A 13,420-nucleotide genomic window follows, 5' to 3' on the forward strand; every position below is an offset into this window, starting at 1 on the left:
ACAATGGGTTATCCCACCGGTCACTATTGTTGCCGATGACATGTTTGTGAGTTCTATGACCACATTAAACAAAGTTGAGTAATTGCAAATGCATATATCAATACTAGACGCCTTAAACAAGATGTGTACCAAAAATCTATGTCCTATCTTTATGTTAACATACTTTACCAGCCTTTTCTTTGGGAGCTTTCCTGCTGCCATCCTCTTCTCTTGGCACAAACAGGAAGTAAACAGCTCTGGTCATGTGACAATTTACAGTAAACATGCGACACTGCACATATTTCATTGAGACCCTTTATTATTTCAATATCTGCTGGAAATGCATTGATAGATCATTCAGTAACATTTTTATAGCCTTAGAAATGAAACATTTTTTTACGGTCACTATTGTGACCGGTGGGATTAAATGGGTTAAGTACTTTTAAAAACAAATACTTCTGTACTTTTACTTAAGTAAAAATCAGTTTTTAGAACTTTCACTTGTAACGGAGTTATATTTGACTAGTAGTACTTTTACTTTTACTCAAGTAATAGAGTTGTGTACTTTGTCCACCTCTGATCTGGAGGGGCGAGGGAGCCTTGCGCAGCCTGAGGGATGACGGACCACAGTGGAGCCAAGGGAGCTTTGAGCCAAGGTGGAGCTGGTGGGTCGGAGGGCCAAGGTGGAGTCTGGGGTTTGGAGGCTGAGGGATTTACATGACATTTTCAAGCGGAGCTGACGACTGGGTAGCCCACGGTGGATCCAAGCCACACAGCGAAACCACTGGACGAACCGAGGGGCTGAAGAGTGACAGCGGAGACAAGGCAGAGGAACGAGCTGTCTTTGGTAGTGGAGGAGGGAGAGGGTGGCTGGGTGGGACCATCTGCAATCAGGGAGACTTGGAGCTGGGCAACGAAGATTTGGAGCTGGGCTTGAACAGCGATGACTTGGAACTGGGCAGAGCCAGTGGCAATGAAGGCGACTTGGGCGGGACCAAGAATGGTGACAAGACTAGAATTTTGGAGGGGATCAAGGAGTTCACATGAGGAGGTACAGGCTTCAGGGGCATGAGGAAGTTCACTCCATGATGTCAGACTCCACCAGCACTCCCTCAGGGATTAACTTCAATACAGGCTGACATACCTGGTCAGACATGGCAGGCTTCTTATATATCTCCAACCATGAATGGCGAGCCCCTCAACCACATCACATAATCCACCGTGCCACAGTGCAAGTGGTAGCTCCCTCTGTCAGTAGTCAAAATAGGTGGACAGGTGCAGTTGCTTCAGGACACCAGGTGGCAGAGCTCGAGGAACTCCTCAACGTAGTCTTCCAGGGGATGGCCATCTTGTGAAAGGGAGAGGAAAATATATTCGGGGGAGTGATGGAAAATCCTGCTGTGCTCATCTTGTTGGTCTGACCTGAGGTAAAACTCAAACAGGTAGTTTTTTTTTTGCAGATATGGCAGGAGTACAGTGCATAAGCAGGTAAGTGATTATACTTGAGATCATAAGCAGATCAGAATCGTTGGAGCGCACACACATGTGGGAACAATGTTGAAACGAGAGATGATTGGAAGACTATTTGGATGACATGGTTACTGGAAGATGACTTGGATGACTGGAGATCGACTTGGATGAGGTAACAGCAGGTAGTCAGGAACATTAAGCAAGTAGCAAGGTAAATAGTCTGTAGCATCAGACGAGGTCAGACCATGACCAAGGGTGTGTGTGTAAACTAACTTGACTTAATGGGACTTTAAGGCAAAGCGAGTCAGTGAAATAAATATGGCTTACACTTGTACATGTGCATTTATTTTCATGGAACCTAAACGGACAAAATTATGAATTTGCAGGAAATTTTGCTAAACAAGCTGTAAGTTGAAGTTGTTCCTTATTAGCTTTAACAAAAGTGTTATTTTCAGATTTTGATGTTCAGATGTTTTATGGGATGCGGTCCAACCAAAGAAACTTTTGGCATTTAATAGCTATAGGTAATAGAACTAGCGTGGACTGGGAATTGGGAAGAAGCAGAAGATTGTTATCTGCCAGTCATCTCCTTCTGGCTGAATGTGCTGACCTGTTCCCCTGCTTAGTTCTAGAAGAAAAAAGAAAGCGAGAGAAAAGACTGTTCAATCAAATATCAACATCCAAATTGAAAATTACAGGTTCTTTTGTTAATTATGCAAGGACACAGCCTCATTGGACAAAGATGAGTCTTTAATTTGGATTCATATGAGAGTTTTTCCCCCCTGTGTTTCTAGATTAACGGCTCTTGCATTCCTAAAGATCTGCTGTTTGCTCAGGGTTTGTTTGATTCTGAGGTTTTTCCAACTTATGAATATTCATGTTCATAATTAGTCCAGTTGCCCTTCACTTGTGCGAGTCAAATGACTCATTCTGTTTTAGGTTTAATCAGTCATATAAGAATGCAATTAAATTCTATATGTAAGGAATTGAGTATATTTACCCATAGGCAGCATTTACAGGGATCGACCATGTACCAGCTTTCTAACTTACTGTGGGAATTAGTAGAACAAACTTTAAAGGAACAGCGTGATGCATTTTTCCCATTATGCATATGATTGTGTCTTCAAAATTCAAATCAATAACATATTGTTATTGAAATGCTTTATTTATCATTTCCAAGAACATGTCTAAAGGAAGTAGATCTCAAACCTCTAAAAAGCATGCTTGAAATATTGACATGCTAGCCATCTGTTTCACTTGAAATCACTGGCATTCATAGACCTTTCAGAATGTTAATACGATTAGGACATCAGGGTCAGAGAAAAATAAATCAGTAGCCTATATGACTTACTTTCTTCTGTGAAATACAAAACAAGATTTTTTGAAAAATGTGTTGTTGTTTTTTGTTGTTCTAACCTGTGTCCAAAAAGAAACGGTTAAAACATTCTTCAAAATGAAGAAGGAAAGCCATACAGATGATAACATAATTTTCCTTTTGGGGTGAACAATCTATTTAAAGGTGTACGTTTTTCTGTACAGTTAGATTATTATTATTCATCACATTAGCACCAGAAATGTTGCACTCTATAAGGACACCTGTCACCTCGGATACATAAAGTTTGTTCACTAACTGCTACTGCATTATATGGGCTTGTTTACCAGCTTTGTTCCATTTCAACTGTTTACCTCCGTCTCCTGCAGTGGCTGTGATGAGGATGAGAGTGTGTGTTCATACTTGGCAACTGATGTCCTAACAATTTCCTTCAATATGTGACAACCTGCACGCTATTGTGTCTTGTTTGTTTCATTAAGATGAGAAACTGATGCTTTGGATGTTTCATTTTTAAATTTTATCCACCTTATTTTTAGTGTAACGGCCATTTTTAATGGTGTCGCTTTCAGTTATTTTAGCTGTACAAAAAACAGGCAGTTATGCTGCTATAGATGTTGCAAAATGTATGTTGTTTTAGTTTATTATCATAAAAATAAACACAGTAGTTTGTAGTGCAACTTTCTTCGAATTATTTAGTGGTTTATGAATTAGACGTCTTGCACATTCACAGAAAATAGGCTACCTATTGGCCAATTAAATTGCTCACCTGCTGGTATACCTTTATCCTGGAATATTATAGGCCTATATTTAAAATAAACACTCCAATAAAAAAAAAAAAAACAATGTCAATTTTCGATTTCATTGGCTAGAAGCGTTAAAATTATTATTACTTACTTATTAATGTGCTAAAGCCTATAACTAATAGTCAATCGCATGACATGGCATGATCATGTCCTGATGGGGCGTCCCACAGGGAATAAAACAGCTTTTTCTTGAAGACTGATAAGTCATGATGAGTCTAAACTCTCATGTGAATTTACTTAAAACCGTTTAATTAGCACACATTCTGCATGGACCTTTAAATCGGAAGGTCAACGGTGAGGATCATGCGGGACATTGATGGACGCCTCGCGGGCTGTCATTAGCCTCACTCACATGACAGCAGTTTGAAAGAGAGAGAGAGGGAGTGCAGTCATCTGTATTTTACAGTGTTAGTCCTGTAGAGAGCGGTAGATCGTTTTATTAATTTGTTTTATACGCTCCCTGTGGTACTGTACATGAGCGGGACTGGGGAGGGAGGAGCGATCGTAGTATTTCTCTTCATTTCAAATCCCTGTCGTGGCAGCACGGGCAAGGCAGAGGACTTTTCTCCCCTTCAAACTAAGGGGAAAACCCACCACAAGAGCCCAGTGCACGTCCTAAAGAGCAAACGGGGGACTTTGAGAGGAGGAAACATTAGTTTGAAGGCACGCCGCGGTGGTATCGGCTCACTGTGTGCACTAGTGTCTCCACACTTGCACTGGATACACAAGGCAGGACGTTTCCACTTATCGGCGACTCCGGTCTCGCAGGAACCCCGCTATCTCCCTGAAACCCGCCAAACATTCACACGGTGAGTCGCGCGCTGTGCGTGTTTATTTACTGCTCTCGCGCCCTCATTCGCTCGTGGTTCTCTGCCATACGAAGCTAATGCCAGTGTACGCTAGCTGCATGGTTTGACAGGTCAGCGGTCCTAAAGCTAAAACGATTAATTCCCATGGCTCCTTACTGTAAGACACTACTGGCTTTCTAGTGCACGCGGGCTTTTGCATGTTAGTACGGCTGACGACATTGCACAGGTCGCCGGCGCGGAGAGTGTCTTGCTGTATGTAAGGGCCTAGTTTGTAGCAGGCACATACTGTACTAACAGACACATTGTAGCCCCGCGTCTACTGGTACAGTACAGTATGTGCCTGCTACACACACACACACACACACACACACACACACACACACACACACACACACACACACACACACACACACTAAAGCTTGCATGCGTTTTGTGCTGATGGGTTCTCTTCAGCTGCTCTTTTCTTTCCAATCTATTCACCGGATAAGGTGCTCAGAAGGTACAGTACCAACAGGTAAACTGGTGAAGAGACGAACATTACATAGTCTGCTCCCTGTGGGAAAAGTTTGTGCGAACTGTTTAGTAAACTGATTATGCATCATGCAGTATCAACAGTAGGCTACCTTATTTTTTATGTATTTATTTATTGATTTAAATAATATGAGCTTGGATAGTTATTTTAAAAGTGAAAGTGGTCGCTTTTTAAAAAAAAAATAAGAATATTAATACTTTTACTTGCATAGACGATACCCATTTTCCATGTTGAATTGCTTGAAGATATGGAAACCGTTATTTTGATTAATGTAATTAGCATTAAGCACATTCCTTAAAGTGAAAATTAATTACGTTCAAAGTGATTCATACCAGTGTGACCTGTTTTTAATAACTAATCAAGTAATTGCTTTTTAAATTGTGTCAGGGAACATGCAATTGACTTTCAAGTGGTAAATTATGACTTTTAATGCATGCGTGAGTGAGCATCAGATATGCTAATGCATGCAGAATGAATAAATCTGTAGTAGTCTAAACAAGCCACCTGTTGTTATATTAAATGACTTCTGTTTTATATCATGGCATGCCTAATTATTAAGAAAGGCTGCATATATTTGATATTCTGTAATGCAGATAAAGAGAAGTGCTGAATTACCTTATGGATATTGTAGACTAATATGTATAGGTGAGCACATCTTGCTAGTTTTGAGCTGGGATGAGGATGAGTTGCAGTCATTGTCCCAACAGTAGCTTGGCTTGTTGTGTCGGGCCCTGATGAGTTTTTAATGGGGAGGAAGTGACCTCCCCTGGCCCCTCTCCTAGCAGCCCGCCATACCATGCCCCCTTGCTATATAGGTCAACATTGAGCAGTGACATTAAGTTAAGGCTTTGCAGCTGAAGTTGCAATCCCAATCAATATCATGCTAAAGCAGACACCCAAAAGCATGCTGGGTACTTTAAATGGTTTTGAGGTTTATCGGTCTAACAATGATGGGTTTGCACTGCACTATGATGTTAGCTAAATTCTTGAAGGATTGTTTTCAATCCTTTGCGTTGCGTCATATTTCAGATGTCCTGATTATTTTGATTTGTTTATTGTTGCCACATTACACCCAACTGCATTCAGTTACATCTCAGTTGGCTGATTTTCACAATTTGATTATATAAGGTGAAGGATGCGAATTGAAGTATACTAAGCTGATAACCTTTCATTGTCATTTGTGTTTGTGCTCTCTGGTGTAAAATAATTTGTAGTGTAAGTAGCAGAGAGTGCACGTGTTAAGGCTGTGACCTATAGTTGATCACAGCGTGCTGTCTCTCGCCCTGTATGTGTCATGCAGTTTTATCTAAAACACACACACTAGAAAGCAGATAAGTCCGTTTTGTAAAACATCAACCAACGTTATCGCTCTGGATTTATTTTATTTTTTTGTTGTAAAATGCTGCAAAATGTTATACTTTAGATTGCAGCAGTTTACTGTAAATGATAACTGATTTTAAAGGCAATACCCTGCCTCTTTAGATTTTAATAGAGTGTGATAAGATGTTATAACCTCAAAATATGATGTTCCAAAACTGAAAAATCAGTGTTTACTAACCCTAACCCATTATATTCTTTTTTTGAGTATTTTTTTTTAGATGAAAATCCTGGCCTCTCTTTTCAGTTTAATAAAATTGAGTCAGGACTTCAAGTGGTCCAGACAATTCATGCACTATTCTAAGTCTTCTAAAGTCATACGATAGATTTGTGTGACAAACAGATTTCAATTTAAGTGGTTATTTATAGGGGTGTAGTAACGATATTCAAACTAGGGCTGGGCGATATGGCTGAAAACTGTATCACGATATAAGTGTTTCATATCGGTCGATATAGATAATTATTGATAATTTTAAAATTTAAAATAAGGACAAGGAGAAAAATATTTTACATTTAAACATTTTTATTTTAAACGTAACCTTCCTCTGATTATAATCCCCTCAGTTATAAAGGCAGAAATGTCACACAACCATGGAAAACACTTAATTAAAATGTAAACATAGGTCTAAAATCGCAATGAACACTTAACAATGATCTCTTAACATTAAGGTGCAGTGCCTCGGTTATTTCTATGTAACTGTTACCGTTTAGATGCTTTGTCATAAGGCACTGATGCAGAGTAACATTACCTCTCCATGTAGTTTCAAAGGCTGAATCCGAAATCGCCCCCTATACCCTTAAATAGGGCGCTATTTGAAGGGACAGCCATTTGTAGAGGTGTCCAAAACGATAGTGGACGTTATTGAGTGCACTCATTCTATCCCACTTTGCACCGCAATAACGAGTGTACAGTTGATGTACACACAGCGGCTGTCCGAATTTGCTCGCTTGTTTTCATTCACTCCTTCAAGTGAACTGTATCAGTGGACTAAAGTAGGGAATAGTGATCGAGGGTTTAGGGGGTGATTTCGGATTCAGCCAAAGTCAAGAATAGCACAACGGCGAGCGTGTCGAGTATAAACACGTCCCCGAACGAACGAGGCGTGCGCGTGCGCTGTCAGCGGAGGCTCGCGCTGCAGAGCCAGACGAAAGTATAACAAGGCTGGTAAAACAAGTTTGTGGTATTACCAGTCTTGGTGGGTACGACAATCTTGCAGACGACATTGGTCTGACTACGGTCAGACTTATAAAATCCAAAAAACTGCCATACTGGCGAGCTGATTTGTTTTCCTGTTTTCTCAACAATTTCCTCTCTCGCTGCGGCACTCATTTTCCACCTATCACTCCACGCCGGTTCTGTTCACTGAATTAATGCAACACGAGAATGAAATGGACGAAATGTCCATCTTTAGTGAGTAGTCACAAACACAGTTGGTTATGTCTTTAGCAAATATAAATAGTGCAATAGTAGGCCTATGCGTGCAAATATTAGGAAATCTAAACATCACTGGTTGAAATCAAACGCTGGAGATTTTGTTATATTTCAATGATACGATCTTATGTATGTGCATTGATCAGTGTTAAAAGAAAATAAATGTCTAAATTAGATCGTTTGAATTATGCACTCTGACTCACCTGTCGATCTCTTAATGTCTTCTACAAGACAGGAATGGCAAGTCTTTGCATGGCAAGGTTTGATGGTCCTTCAGCAGTTTTATAAGCAAAGTAATTCCAAATTTTACGTTTACTCCTCTCTATATTAATTCGTTTTGGCCGTGTTCAACTGCTGTATTCATTTTGTTTTATGTTGCCACGTCAGTTTGGGTAGTGCACTGCCACCTAGCGGTGAACATCGGAACAGCAGCATTTACCGAAATTAGCAAAATCATGATACTGTTTGAAATAAAAGAATATACTGGTATTTTTCCCAGTACCGGTATACCGTGCATCCCTAGTCAGATGTGTTACGCTGAAATTATCGTCTGTGACGCGTATACTGTCAATTTAAGCGCTATGGCCATTCAAGGTTGAAATACTTAGAACTCTTTTGTGTTTTGTAATTTTAATAAAATAACAATGTTAGAGTAAAATTTGCACACATTTACGAAAAGTTAGGGTACTATAGCTATATTGGTTCTATTTAAACAAAAATGCCTTGGTAGTTCAAGTGTTAAAGAGCGCACATTAATTAAAAATAATAATAATTATGTGCACAGATAATTTATAATAAGCACTGCAAAATTCTGTTTTGATTTCATGGTGATTTTAAGAAAAATATTTGTATGTAGTTTCTGCTTATTTTTAAGCTTGCTTAGTCTTATTTTAAAACATAAGTCATCTTGAAGCACCCTTGGAATTTTGCTCCGGCCCCCTGGGAGACTCATATGCCTGTTAGGGATGTGATTTTTTTCTTTTTCTCCATATTCGGAATCGGAAAATGGCCTTAAACTATTACTAAATAAGCTGCAATATGTTAGGTTTTCTAGTGCATTTATTTTATGCACTGATTGCTCCTGATAGCGCTGCACAAGCTTGCACTGCATCTCCTGGACACCCATAGCATGTTAGCGAGGGTTTAAAGCACCAAATGTGAGTAAAAATCGGTTACTCGCCAGTTGCCCGGTAACTTAAAAAAAAAAAAGAAGTATTTTGACAATGCTTGGTTGTAAGAATGTGAGATGGCTTAGTGCGATCATCAAATCGCAGCGGTTGTGATGTAATTATATAAATATATAGTCTAATTCTCTGCATGATTCAGAGTAAAGTTTCATTTTCAGTTTGGATTCACTGTAAAGTCTGCAAGCGCTGTGTGTTTGAATCACTTATAATTTGCATTTGGGAACACAACATGTGCCAACCATTCCCAAATTTGTAATGAGAGAGTCAACAAAGAGAACCGTCTCCCTGCGGTTTTCCACCAAAATAAAAGCTCAATGGTTTAACGTTTGAAAGCAAAGAAATGTTAGTAGTATTGTAATTTTACTGTTCTGTAAAATAAATAAAAAATAAAATAATAATAATAAGATTAATAATTATAATACCAAAACCATTAATACTTTTATTATAACATATTGTATTAAATAGATTTTTAAAATAATAATCCTTTTTTCTCTTTAGCTGATCACATGCCTGGCCTGTATAAATGGGGTTTTCACAGAGAAAGCATGTCAAATGAGCTCAATTATGTTTAGCACAGCATTCCTTTTATGTGTTGGAGCATTAAAAGGGGTCCTGTACAGCTTCCTGCTTTTTCTTTTTATAGATAATGACTGTTTTTAGCTGTAACATAGCCTTGGCTTTACTGTGTGTCATCTGTTACATAATTCATGGCTGCGCCATGCTAACCTCTTTCTTTGACTGCATTCACAGCAGATGCATAGTGGCAGATGCCGAAACTGAACTTTGACTTTGGTCTAAAACGTTTGCGGAGGGCAGTGCGGCTTCAGTTCTGATAAGCACAACCACTGTCCTATGAAACATACATTTATCACCACTCGGTATGATCACCTGTGAACGCTACCCACCGCTGCTCTGGCCCCTTTGAGATAACGTTGCCCACACAAGCACATGGACCTACACACACACACACACACACACACACACACACACACTCCGTCAGTTTGTTATACACAAACAGCTCTCTCTGTCTTTCATTGTCCTTTTCTTTCAGGCCTACTCCCGACTGTATTTTATCTTTTTTTGTTTAGTTTCTGTTATTGGTTTGTTTGCGTGGTTTCCATGTCAATGAGGACCAGGGACTTCGGCTGAGATCTTTCCTTTTTACAAAAATCGTCCCCTCGCCTGAGTCGCCTCACACATACACGACCGCAAAGGGCGGCATACGCGGAAGACGAAAGTATATAGTATACTAACCTTTATTAGGCTTTTTTTTTTTTTTTAAAGCCACACTTCACACTAATTAACAGCCCTAAATCTCTGACAGCCTTTAAATCTGGTCTCAGTGGCTTCCTCCCTGTTGCTCTTTTGGCTTGGAATGTGCTGGTTTATTTTTTTGGATTGGAAATGGTGCAAAGAAAGAACACATTAGATTCACTGACTGGAGGTACACTCAGCCCAGCATGGAATTAAACTGTGGAGAATAACATTGGATGTTGGGAATTAGAGTTAGGATGCGTCTATTAATCTTTTATCTGTTTGTTAACAACAAAGTGTGCTAGACTATTTGTAGCTGTCGAGAGCTGAATGTGTTAATAGATTGTACCTCCACAGTATAGATTAAAATGGTTACCTTTAGCCTAGTTCCTCCCACTGTGTGTAGAGCATGGTTTTAGATTTAGTATGTTAAGTGTGAGAACAACAAACATTTCTGTGTTCTTCTGTAGTATAAAAAAATATAAAAATGTATTATTATATAATTATTATGTTTTATAGAGTGCTGCAGGATTGATGTAATTTTGGAAGTTGGCATCACCCTGGTTCCCCTGACAAGAAGCCAACAGGATATTTCCATTGAGTTTTGGATTATTGCAGAAAAGAAGCTCTGTGACCAACACAAGTTTAGGATTTTTAAAAAAAAAAATTCATATAGATAATATTTGCATTTCGAAGCCTAAATACAATCGCCTGAAGTAATCGGATAAAAGTAGGCTATAAACTAGAGCTGCACAATATTGGAAAAAAACGTACATTGCGATATTTTGTTTTTCTGACTATTATAAAAACAATTTCACCAGATGATTTGAATAGCTCATTAATCATTCTACAATAATTGGGCTGATCTTGTCATGGAGTGAATCTGCATAGAAAATAATAAACAAATTACAAGCATAGATACAATTGGCAGTGCTTTATGTTTTTCAGGTTAATCTAACAGTACAGTGCAGAAATTGAATAATCAAATGTAAAATAACAGTCTTCACTGTATAAATGAAATATAACTAATAGTATGAATTAATTAATACAATTTATCTTTTGTTAAAGCTACAAAAGTCATTTTCTCTTTTGTTGTCTGATCACCATTGGTGACAACAGAGGACAGGGCAAGTTACTTTTGATATGAAACAAAGTCTGAACTTTCAAACTGTCTTTTTTTTTCAAGAAATTTAAACAATAAATACCGTTTTGTGGCTCTTTAATGTGTCGTGATTGCTATAGCGCCTCAGTTAAAGAAGCTCGTGAACTGGTCATCTCTTCCTTCTAGTTAATTGATAGCATAAAATTAACATGAATGAACAGCAGAAGAAATGTTGTTTCAACCGCGGAAAGACGTCAGTACACACAGTTTTCCAAGTTCAAGTCTACCTGCGTTAATCGACTAACTCTCCTTGTGATTGGTCAGATCGGCTGTCAATCAAACTCACGGTGAAGGGTGAATTCTGCGTTCATGTGCTGTGTGTGCGGCTCTGTGTGTGTGCACAGAAAACAGCTCACGACTAACAATCCTCTTGCGCTTGGTGCCTGACTTGACTTAAAAACACATGCAAATGATAAACTTTCACTCTATGATGGTTAAACTTTGCAATTAATCCGTGAATCACATGCGTTCTGAACCAGGGAGCAGCTGCACATACGGATTACGGATCAACTACGATCCTATACCTGACATCGCACACCCTGCTATGTAGGGATGCACCGAATGCTCGGCAACCGAAATTATTCGGCCAAAAATGGCAAAAATTGCACTTTCGGTGAAAAGACCGAATAAATTTAATCGAACAATAACTGTTTTTGATGACGCAATCAAATATAGCAACCAGATATTTCTGAAATATAAATAATCTTAAATGTCTCACTGTACACTCACTACTGTGGTGGAGCCGTTGCTTAGCCTACATCTGCACTTTAATAGAGCACCCTCAGAGATTATGATATCTGTAGGCATAATAGGCCAAAGATAAAATAAGATGGCCAAATATTTTTATTAAAAATTTTTTTTTTTTAATATATTTTTAGTTATAGTGTGCTTTGTTTTTGTATAATGTCTGCTTGAATGCAACATTTTCAGTGTTAAATAAATATTTTTAAATTGTAGTTTTGTAATGTATTTTTCTTTTTAAAATAAAGCAAGACAAAATAGTAAAAAGCTCATTTTTACTATTTAATTAATGCACTGGTGAAAAAATTGGCATAATAAATGAGAAAACAAAAACACAACAAAAAACAGAAAATAACGTGTTCGGTATTCGCCTTCGGCTGAGTGTTTTATTATTATTCAGCTTCGGCCAAGAATTTTCATTTCGGTGCATCCCTACTGCTATGTAACTATCGTGAATGCGCACAATGCGATAGCGATGCTAAAACTATATGTCTTGCAGCCCTACTATAAACAAACTTCACCTAGGTCACATGACTTTAATTTCACCATCACTAGCTTCTTTCAATCTTTACTTAAAATCAAGAGGGTGAGTATAAATGCAACAAGACTGTAAAAGCAGACTGGTGAGTAAATTAGTTTTCCTGTTTGGTGTGATGACATTTAATGTCCCTGACAACCTCTGTAGTCTCATTTAGCCATTTGTTAGCAACCACACTTTTCAAGACATGTAAAAGCTTAAAAATCACAAGTACCCCTACTTGTTATGTCATTGAATAAAACGTGAAAATATATTGAGCTTGTGTTAACCACAGGGCATTTAACCAAAAGCCCATTCAGAAAACCAATTGACTTTAGGACGATGGAACTGAAAGTTGCATCATTCCTCATTCCTGCAGATCTGCACAATTGTAGTCTTGGAATGGTATGAGATATGTGTTGAACTAACTTTGTCAATGGGAGGGGCACAATGCTCGTTTTCTGTTTCGGTTGCGGTCGCATTAAAGAGGTCTGGTTGTTCTGAGTCACATTTGTGGACAAAAGAGAATTCTTCTGAAAACTGTGAGTCAGATGTATTGATTTGAAGGCATGATTTAACAGGAGAAAATGCATCCGTCACCACTTCCATTTTGAGTCATCTTTCTTAGGTAATGTATAACTTTACTATAGATAGTGTAGACTAAAATGGATGACAAGTGAGTTGGCAGAAAATCAAAAGCACTGGGAGTTATGGGAGTGCCACCGTGATCAATATCGAAAGAATAAATAGGTTATGTTTATTGTTCGAGAAGCATTATTTGCACTGCGTGAATTGCAGATCTGCATCTTTTTGTGCTTTTATAT

At 38.5% G+C, this 13,420-nt stretch overlaps 1 protein-coding gene across 1 annotated transcript in view; it reads left to right on the plus strand.

The window, feature by feature from the left end:
- The first annotated feature begins 4,049 nt into the window (after positions 1–4,049).
- thrab (thyroid hormone receptor alpha b) overlaps positions 4,050–13,420 on the plus strand; it is a 206,526-nt gene continuing 197,155 nt past the window's right edge. The window contains exon 1 of the mRNA XM_079845752.1: positions 4,050–4,394. The gene's annotated coding sequence lies outside the window, so the exon portion shown is untranslated. The remainder of the gene's footprint in view (positions 4,395–13,420) is intronic.

This window comes from Gobio gobio (genome assembly GCF_949357685.1).
Source record: "Gobio gobio genome assembly, chromosome: 20".
NCBI classification, from domain to species: domain Eukaryota; kingdom Metazoa; phylum Chordata; class Actinopteri; order Cypriniformes; family Gobionidae; genus Gobio; species Gobio gobio.